Source organism: Argiope bruennichi, chromosome X2 (genome assembly GCF_947563725.1).
Source record: "Argiope bruennichi chromosome X2, qqArgBrue1.1, whole genome shotgun sequence".
NCBI classification, from domain to species: domain Eukaryota; kingdom Metazoa; phylum Arthropoda; class Arachnida; order Araneae; family Araneidae; genus Argiope; species Argiope bruennichi.
In genome coordinates this window covers 37,491,938-37,502,544 of record NC_079163.1, presented here as the reverse complement: position 1 = coordinate 37,502,544, position 10,607 = coordinate 37,491,938, and positions in this window count along the sequence as shown.

Genomic DNA, 10,607 nt, shown 5'->3' with positions numbered 1-10,607 from the left:
TAGTCATTCAAAAATTAATTGCCTCTTTTTTAAATTAAAAAAAATTCTAAACTTACTTAAACTGAGGCAAACTTAACATGAACCTGGCAGTAAGGAAGGCAATTGCAGCTTATATTTATAGCTGAAAGATTTATATTTCAAAATTTAATATTTCAAATTTATTTGATCATTAAAATTTTCTTAAAATGTCACAAAATTAGATAAGAATAGGAATAGAGTCATTAAATCATGTAACTTTTCTTGCATCATAGCAAAAGAATGGAGATATATTATAGATAATTGTATCAGACTTTCTTAATCAGTTGTTTTATTATGGTGGATGTTGAAAAGAGCCAGTCTTAATATTTACTGTTGTCATTTTAGATGACGAACTTTTATTTGAAATAAGTTGAAGACTATTTACAAAACATGGCAAACGTGGAAGATTATTAAATGATTCGAAATAAAAATAATAAATTTAAGCACATATCTAAGGTAAATGCTTAGAAATAAAACACTACGTATAACACACAGATGGCATTGGTGTAAAAGTAGGTTGGCAGAACTGACGAAATACCAGCAAGAGTCCACGGTCTTGCAGGGACTGGGTCTTGACTGGAGGCTCTACAATTGCCTAGACCTGCAGATAGGTAATGCATTGTGTAATTATGTATGCGAATCTGCCAATCTATATGTGTTTAAACCCAAGAACTTTAACATTCAACCAGTTAAATGGATGAAATTCGGCATTTTCACCAAAACTGTCTATTTACCTCACCTTTTCGTTTTCAAATGACTAAATCTGTCAAAAGAAAGGTTCTCTGTATGCATCGGAACATGACGACTAAGAAAGAAAACGAACTAACTGTTGATTGCGATCTGTAAATTTCGAACTAAACCTACAAATGCATAGACTGCTTGTCCATATTACGTAATCGTAGTAACCGAGAGACGCAATAAGCTATACAGATGAAAATAATTATATGGTATAAATAGTAAAACTGTTGATCAATCTCTAATTCTGAATCAAACTCATCAGTAGAAATAGTTGTGATCATTTTTACCATATATTATAAATTACATTCGAATATGGGAAAATCTTGAAATTATTGAACAGGTTGAAATGCTAACAAATAATGCCGGGTTTTCTTTCAGAGGTAACCGATTTCGAATCTTTTAATAATGCAATAAACACTATTTTTTAACAAATTAAAACAAATGCAACAATCTAAACTATGAAACTGTGCATTGTGAAGTGGTATCATAGGGCTAACAGAAAGCATTCTATATAAATAAAATATGACTGAAATAGAACTATTGATGAATAAAATAAAGAAAAGTCAATATGAAAATATTATAGAAAGCGGAAATAAATGAGTTTCCTACTTTTTTTCAGGCTTTAATAATGATTACATAAAAATGAAAATTGTGTAATAGAACCATTTTCTATTTTGAATATTTTTCAAGACAATATTTTACTTCCGGAAAAATAACAATTTTTAGATATTTCATGTGACAAAAAACTCATGGATGAGTAAAAAAAAAAAAGTAATTTACTCAAATTTTGGTTTAAAGAAAATGACAGATATAAGCATATTTCCGAAAAAGATATTAAATTTATAATGCGTTTCAATGCATCATATAATTGGGAAACTGGACTGCTTGCTAGAATATACAAGGTATGTTTATATTTTATTATAAAGTAAAAATTTCATCTACTAATTTTTTTGAATAATATAAGTTTAAAATGTTTTATTCTTCAATTACAAATACTACATTTAAGATGCATTGATTTTTAACCGAAAATACCTTTTATGTTCGTATATATATTTTTCAATTCTTATTTATGGGGCACAAATATTTAACAGTTTGAGAATGTAATGTAGGATGAAGGGATAGCTGAAATTATACGACATGATAGCTTCTACGCCTATCGAAAGGGGCGTTGATTATATAATCAAATTTATTTGACACATTTACTTGAAGGATGGTAGGGATATTTTTCGAAATCTTATAAAAAAAATTTTTAAATTATATATTTCAAAGACTTCTGCTCAAAATGTATGTCAACATTTAATTCTTTTTTTTATTATCAATTTTTGAAAATTTTACTACAGTGTGTGACACATGTTTTTATTCAGATGAATTTTATTTTGCTTTATTTAATGCAAATTAATTAAGAAATGTTATATGCTTCGATTATCAAAATTTCAAATAATCATTTGACTCAAATGATCTGATGATCTATTTTAAATTATTTTTTGGAATGAAATAAATATACACCATTTGCTTTTCGAAAATCTTGAAGATTTTAACATTGACTGCAAGGAAATTTAACACCATGTTTGTGAAATAAGAAGTTCCCACATTTTAACTAAAAAACTACTGAAAACACTAACTGAGCGAGAAACTAATATCTCCAATGTTCGGTATTTGGTATAATAAAAAAAATAGCATTTCTGTAACGGATTAATATCGAACTCCTATCATCAGTACCATTGTAAAACTAACACAATGCAAAACTTTCCGTTGAAAATATTATTATTAGAAGTAATTTTTATTCTTCCTTTGACTTAATGCAAGAAAATTCACTTCAAATGCTAATAAATGTCTGAAGCTAATACAAATATGCATTCAGAATAATGATATATAAGTTCAGAAATAAATTAAAAATTAGAAGAAGGCAGTCATGATTTTAATTGGTTAAATTAAAATGCTCACTTCTCCCCGGAGAGAGAAGAGTGAACTCGAGAGAGTGACACTTAAGGCACAACCGTCATTATAGACATTGAGTATGATATCTAGATGCAACATGCATTTACGATAACAGACAGTGCCAATTTGGAACATGATTTCAAAGAACAATGTAGCAAAAGAATGTCTTCCAGACAAGAAAAAACTAGTTAAAAAAAAGTTGCAAAGAGAAGATGATTATCTGAAGACAACTTGGTCAAGGATAGTTCTCAAGAGAATCGCAATTCAGCTCAAATTTTCTCAGAAGAAACTAGAGATGCATAATCCAAGAAATTTTTGAATAACAAATATTTTTATTATTGTTATTTTTAAATATTATTAAGAAATTTCCCGGGGTTCGTTTGGATAGTGGGGGTTATATGGTGTGAAGAACGCTCAATCACCAGGCGGCAGTAGAAAATAAAACAACAACGTTTATTTACACGAAGACACACAGGACAGCACAAAGACGACAACTATATACAGCACAGAAGACGATTATCTTCAGCCGAGGCGTGCAGCATACAAAACAGCAGCATACAACAGACTCTACTGCAGACAGTAGCACACAGCTTAGTTCAGCACTAGCTTCACTCCGTCGCTGCTCCGCTTATCTCTGGAAGGCCAGTTCTTTAACGTCGGTTCCGACTACTCTCCGATCTGGTTCATGACCCAATTCATCGTCACTCCCCAGCAGCTGCAGTTCCTTTTATAGGTCTTAGGAGGCGGGGCTAGAAGCCTCTCAACCAATCAGGAACGTTCGAGGCGTAACTCGGTTCCTACTGGACGGATCGGGAAAATTCTCGATGTTTCGGGTATAATCTATTTTGGCGCCTAGGTCGCCAAATTCGTTGCCAAATCGCCAAATTGTCGCCGAGCTCTGGGACCTCCTATGGAACCAACTATGCTGGGAAGCCGCATCAAGGATTCGTAACAATATTTATTCCAAATAACTGCTTTTCAGTCAAACTTTTAATTAAAAAATATTAATTAGTATTAATAAAAAAATTATTAATTGTAATTAATACTTAATTAATTTATTTAAGTAAAGTATGTTGACTTAATTTATCTATTTAAACCTACTTTTTAATTTTAATTCTATTCAAAATCATTTATTTTATTTATTTATTTAAGTTAAGTATTTTCTAAAAAAAAACTGAAATAAAAAAAAAATATAACTTCTTTAAAGATTTCACTTTAGTTCTATATTCTGTCAATAGATGGCGCCAATAAAGAACGCCAATGGAAGCTTATTTAAGAGGCAATTAAAAATTATCCTTATGCCAAAAGGTCAAGTCTCCAATACTAAGAACGACTTCACACTTACAAACACTTTCCTGTGAATAACTCCAATTTCAGTGATATGCGTTTTCGAATGATTACAATGATACTGTAATTCGAAGAATAGTCGGTCCATTCACTTTTCAACCCATTCATAGATTTCTCCCTTTATGGCCTCAATTAAGGAGGTGTGAGAATGACTTCCCTGAAGCTGAAAGTCTGTTTCTGAAGTTTCTTGTTCTCCTACAGGGGGTCACTTCTTCTTTCGCATGTGTTGGGTCAGACTTCTTAACTTTCGGCCACATAATGTCACTTGTCGGGAAATTGTTCTTTTGTGGTTTGGTATTGATGGAAATTCAAGACTCATTTTATTTCTTTTCCACTTACAATATACCTGCCTATTTCAGATTTATATTTTATATTAACATCGTATTTAAATGGAATTCGATTGGCTCAACCGATGACTTTTTATTACATTAATTGAGAAATATAGATTTTATATTAATTTTTAATGATCATGAATACGATGCATTTTATTTTTCAATATGCGAGGTAAAAATAACAATGGGGAGGAAACTTGAAATTCATTTCTTTGAAATTTTAATCATTTCACTTGAATTTACAGCTAGAGTTTTTAATAATTCTATTTTATTTCTGTAGTTTTTGATAACAAAGCATTTTCTGGTATTTATCATGACATTCCATGCGATACTAATACATTTTTTTGAAATGTATATTTTCTTTGCAATGCTATTTATTTTCCGCGTCATTTACCACAAAAATTATACTCTTGTTCTATTCCACATATTTTGAAAATAAGTTAAAAAATTTTATCGTATGAAAAAATTTTCATGTAAAGTATATACTTTTATAGATGGATTTCATTCATCGTAGAAAAAAAATCAATTTGCTTCTCCTCTGCAACTGGAAAAAAACTGTAGATGAATAGAATAAGCAAAGCATAACGGATTTTATACTCATTTTGTAGGCTTCTTACTCTTAAAATTATATTTTGAGAAATATAATTTTTATGTTTATAATGTCTATTTTTTAATTCTAATTTTTAAAGATGGATGACATAATTTATTTACGCACTGCATTGAGAATTCACTGAGGTTCATTGGAATTTCTACTCTATTACTTGGTTAAAAGGTAAAATACACAAAGGTTGGATGAGACTTTTATAAATTACGATCTTTAAAACCTTTCATGGTTTTGTTGAACAATATTTTGAAATTATAGATTTATTTTTAAAAGTGAAATTATTAATGTTATTATATATAATTATTATTGATATTAGCGAAATGATATATTATCATTTGCGTTAAGTATCTTTAACTCCTAAAAACTTTTTAAGTTTTCAGAGTCACAAACACCGCATTTAGCTATGCCTTCCATATACACGATACCAATTCGTTAAAAAAATTTTTATGAAACATAGTTTAGAAATTTATAACAGAAATTTATTTTAAATGTAACTATTGCTGATTTGATGTTCTTTAATTACTACTGATCAACAAAAAAGAATCCACATACCTTTCTGCTGAACAAAGTTCGAACCAGAGTGTCCGGGATAGAGCTTGCCTACACTAAAAATATCCAATAGCTTCTCTACTGACCACATGACAAAAGCAGTGAGGACGTTTTCTTTAACATTTTAACATTTTTAATGCAGATTATTAAAATACAAGCACTCCTTTAGGAGTTCTAATCGACAACTAGTAAATTACAAAAAAACCAATATAAATAATAATCCCTTCTGGCGCCACCAGACCGGAAATGAACAGATGCATCATATATATAAAAAAAAGCAAATAAAAAAAGAGGAATTACAGGAAACTACGAAAAAAAATCAAGTTTGTTCGTTTCCCGTTGCAACAGTAACATTTATTTTAACATTTAAAAATGGTAATTTGAAGATTCTTTCATTTTGCTAATAAATATTTTGTAATGAAGGATTTTTTTTTTTAATATACTCAATGAGAGTTTCTCTTATTGAAGCTTTATCTGAAAAAATAAATTGCAGTTCTAATAAAATTAATATGTAAACATTATACACTGGGATATAAATGACTGGCACTCTAAAAGTGGGTTACAAAGCTTTTTCATTGATTCATCTTCTTTTATGTTCAGAAATTTCATTATCATTTTCAAATATTTTGGCATTTTCTTGAAATAACTTTATAGCAAATGTAGGAGTTATTATATTTTCGACTCTACAAAACCAATGATTTCATTTAACTGTTATGTAGCACTCAAACAATTTTTAGCAAAAAAAAAAAAAAAAAAAAATGTTAAAGTAGCAATTTATTTATTTGCATTACAATTAAAAATATTTGAAAGAAAAAAATATTTATTGAGAAAAAGAAAAAGAAATGAGTTTTAAAAAATAATTTTAATGCGAACATTATAATTTTTTTCCGCTAAGGAGAAATTCACGTTACACTGAAAATGAAATTAATATTACAGTAAAACAAACGAAACTGTTTTCTTTATCACATTGCCAACAATATTACTGATGATGTATAAAAAACATTGATGTATACTTTATGCCAACATTTAGATTTCCTGTTATACGTTAAAAAAAGTATAGACATTTGGATGAATTTGTATGTATCACACTCCAGATGTTTTTAAAAATCTATGAAGGGAAATTTATCAAAGGCAAGTTATATAAAATATCACTTTTATATTTAGAAGGACTTAAAAATTAATCATTTGTTGGTTTTAAAAAAATTGGGCAGTCTCTGGCAGAAGCGGAAATCTAGCGCTAACCGAGCACGAACGATTTAATTATGTGAATATTAAATTGTTTCAGTCATGGAAAAATATTAAATGCATGACAGTAATTATGGCGTTTATATCCATTTAGAGAATATTATATATGAAATTTGTTTCAAAAATTGAATATCTGTAAAAACCTCTTTAAGAAAATATGTATTTTTCTGTGGAGACTTAAGTACAAAAAACATCTGGTTTACGCATTTGCACAATGAGATAAGCAGCTTATTGCTTTCAGCTTTCGTCTAACTTTTCGTGAAATGGGAAACTCTCTGCATGCGACCAGTAAGTCCTGCAACAACAATGGGGAGGGGGGGGGCTCTTTTCCTGGAATGTGCATGCTTTGAGTCCCCCGCATTTTGGTGTTTTTCTCCTCACTTGTAGTTTTCGAGATTTTTTCATTTTACCGACAATTTGCGAGAAGTAACCGATCGACATCCACAGGTGAGAGTGGTCCTACAATGGGTAAGATGGCAGATTTACGACCATCGCCATAAAGGCAATGGGACTTTCCCTACGCATGACTGAATTCTTGTCGTTTAGCTTTCATTGGACAGATCGTATCGATTGTTATTTTCTATCGTGATTCAAGACCTGTAATCGAAATATCACCAGTAAAATCATGTGAAGTGAAGGATTTGATTCACACTTCCCTTTGAAAAGAATTGATCACTGGCAGTTGTGACTTTTTGATATTGATTACATAAAAACCGTTCGTAAAATATTCGCCGTCCCTACTTGTCACACATCTATCAGCTCAAAGATGAGAAAAAGATTAAAATCGTAATCAGAAATCTACCAGCCAACTATGGCATAAATCTCATCATGCAAGGACTAAGAGATGAAAACTTTGTCCCAGAATAATGTAATGCCATTGGTTTGTTGGATATTACTGGCGCAAGAGCTCTATTTTGGTTAAATTGAGCCACCAAATTATGCCATGTTTTAAAGCATAGACAGCTAAACGTAAACTTTGTTTTTTTCCTTTGTTGTCTTACCATGTACACCAACATTAAAAAAAATCTACCATCTTCTTTCTATTGGCTATATTATAGTGCCTTTGAATCCCTAAGAAGAAAGCAAAATCTATGTCAATGCAACAAATTTCAGGACTTCTTACACAATACCAGTCAATGCACAAGAAAAACCAAGATTACCTAAAATGCGCGGGTAACCACTGATCTCGATATTACCCCAAACTAAAAGATCCCGCAGCCATCTGCCTCCTCCGTAATGGAAATGACACAATTAGGGATTGCTATACCGGTATACCGAATACCTGTATTTTGAGCCATGTGTACAATTTTGTAATACCGGTATTCACAAGTTTAAATACCGTTTTTTCGGTATTTATTAGACATTTTTTGTCTCCACTATATGTTCAGGGATCGCCAATAGCAAAATAGTATACGTTTTTATTTTTATGTATCACTAACGGGCGAAATTAATTAGACTGTGAATACAAATTTGCATCGTACAATCAAGAGGAGTGATAAAATACTGTTTGACAACGCAATATACATCCCTGGGCATCAAATTCTTCCTTGAAAACTGCTTTCAGCCTAATCTGGATCTTAATGATAACTATCATATTTCAAAAATAAATTATGTTGTCAACAAATTCATTAAAAACTCAAAAACGAATAGCACTCTTAAACTCTAATGAAACTTAACTAATGAAATCCCCACCATCCACAAGGAGATCAACGCAGAAAAAGCAAATGGAACAGATTTCATTTCGAATAAAGCACTCAAAATGTTACTCATAAATTATATCATTTATAGTGTTAAAATCTATACTTATAATAAAGCTCAATGTGTGTGTGTGTGTGTGTGTTGGCGCTCTACATGCCAGACCGTTTGACCTACAGTTACCAAATTTGGTACATGTATACCTTGGAGGTTGGGAATGTGCACCTAGGGTTCCTTTTTTCGAATTTTTAATTAGAATTTTAATTATTAATTAAAAACTAACTTTCCCGCCAAAAAAATCTTCCATTTTCCCCACCGCCAAATGAGAAAGGCTTCAATTTTTTTTTTCTCCCAACAGTAATGAGGCTAGGGTTAAAATTTTTCGGCGGATTATTTCAATCGATTTTGTTTATTTTCTTAATGTTTGATGCATTTAAAATTAAACATTGTTAATTAATCGATCTTTCAGATTCATTCTGAAGTACTTTTGAATTAAAATAAAACAGAATAAAGGAAATTAAAAATTTCTAATCCGCATAGCGTTACTCCAACTGGCGTAGAAAAAATCACGTATTTGCATTACGTAACTGGGGAAGAAAATTCACGCATGCGCATTCTGTTCTGATTGTTGCCATGACAACGGTTATCAATGGATGATTTAAATTATTTTTGAGTTAGTCGCATGTTTTTGTAAGTAAATTGTATTTATGTTAGTTATATATTTTTTGTATATGCTTATAGTTTTAAGTACATCGTTTTTTAAGTAGTTTTTTTAAAACCTGTTTTCAACCGTTTATTTTAAACGATTCGTTTTATTTTCTTAGTGTTTGATGCATTTAAATTTAAACATTGTTAATTAATCGATCTGTTCATAATGAATCTAAGAAAATTTTGTTGACAAACTCTTGAGATATTACATAAATTAAAAAAGATATTCTTTAGTGCCCATAAAGTTTAAACGCTGAGTGACTCTATTTTCAGTAATCAGATTATAAAAAAAATACTTTGTTTCAGTAAAAAATATTATTATATTAATTGAAGATTAATTCTTTCCACTTTAATTTAAAGCATAAATTTTACGGGTGCTAACAAAAAATGAGAGATACATATTACATTATGACTGAAGGCCTTTATAATATTATGAATGAATTATATGACAATCAAAATTTGAAGTTTTAAAATATTTTGATGAAGAAGCTATTAAAGTAGAAATTGTATAAAATATTTAATTATTAAAATTTTAACGAACATTAAGATTGGCGAACAGGCTGGTCGTCAAAGGCGGCTAGTATTTAATAAATGTCTGAAACAGCCTTATTTCCCTTATTCAGGGAAAATAGCACAGGTCCTCATGCTTCTAAAACCTGGGCAAAACCTAAAACTTCCTGGCACTCTCAAAAAAGTTTTTCTTTAATAGATTAAAGACTCAATGCAACGAACAACAAATTATACCAGATGACAATACGAGTAATATGGCAATTAAATGTATCATTCACAGCTTCAACTAAAACTTTTACACAGGCGATATTTTTCTTGATGTTTTCAAAACCTTTAATGGTATGTGGTACAATGGTTCGATCTACAAGCTTATTCCCAAAAATTTACCATGTTGCCTTAATGAAATTCTCATTCTTTTTTTTTTTTTTTTTTGAAAATTTGAAAATTTCAAATTAAAATAAACCACACTGCCTATGCAGATGGTCTCATCAATACCGGAACGTTTCAAGAAAGTATACTTAGCTCCTTACTTTATAAGCTATACATTAGGGTCACCCTTAAAATGAACCATATCCTCAATTGCTTCTTTGCTGATGATGAGCCATTCTGGTTCAAAGAAATACAATAAAATAATCCTCGAAAATTCTCCAACTTGACTCATAGAAATCGAAAAATGGTGCACTGTTTTGTGTATCGCTATTAATACCCGCCAAAACCCGTGCAATAATTCTCCACAAGAATATTTCAGAAAAAAATTACAAACTCTTACTTTCTTTGAAAATAACCTCTCCTGAGATAAGCAAAATAAATGACTTGATTCTAGAGAGTTGGACATCTAACTGTTGGACAAAATTTTGGACATCTAATCACAATCTACAAAATTTTGGACATCTAATAACAATCTACGAAATTTTAGACATCTA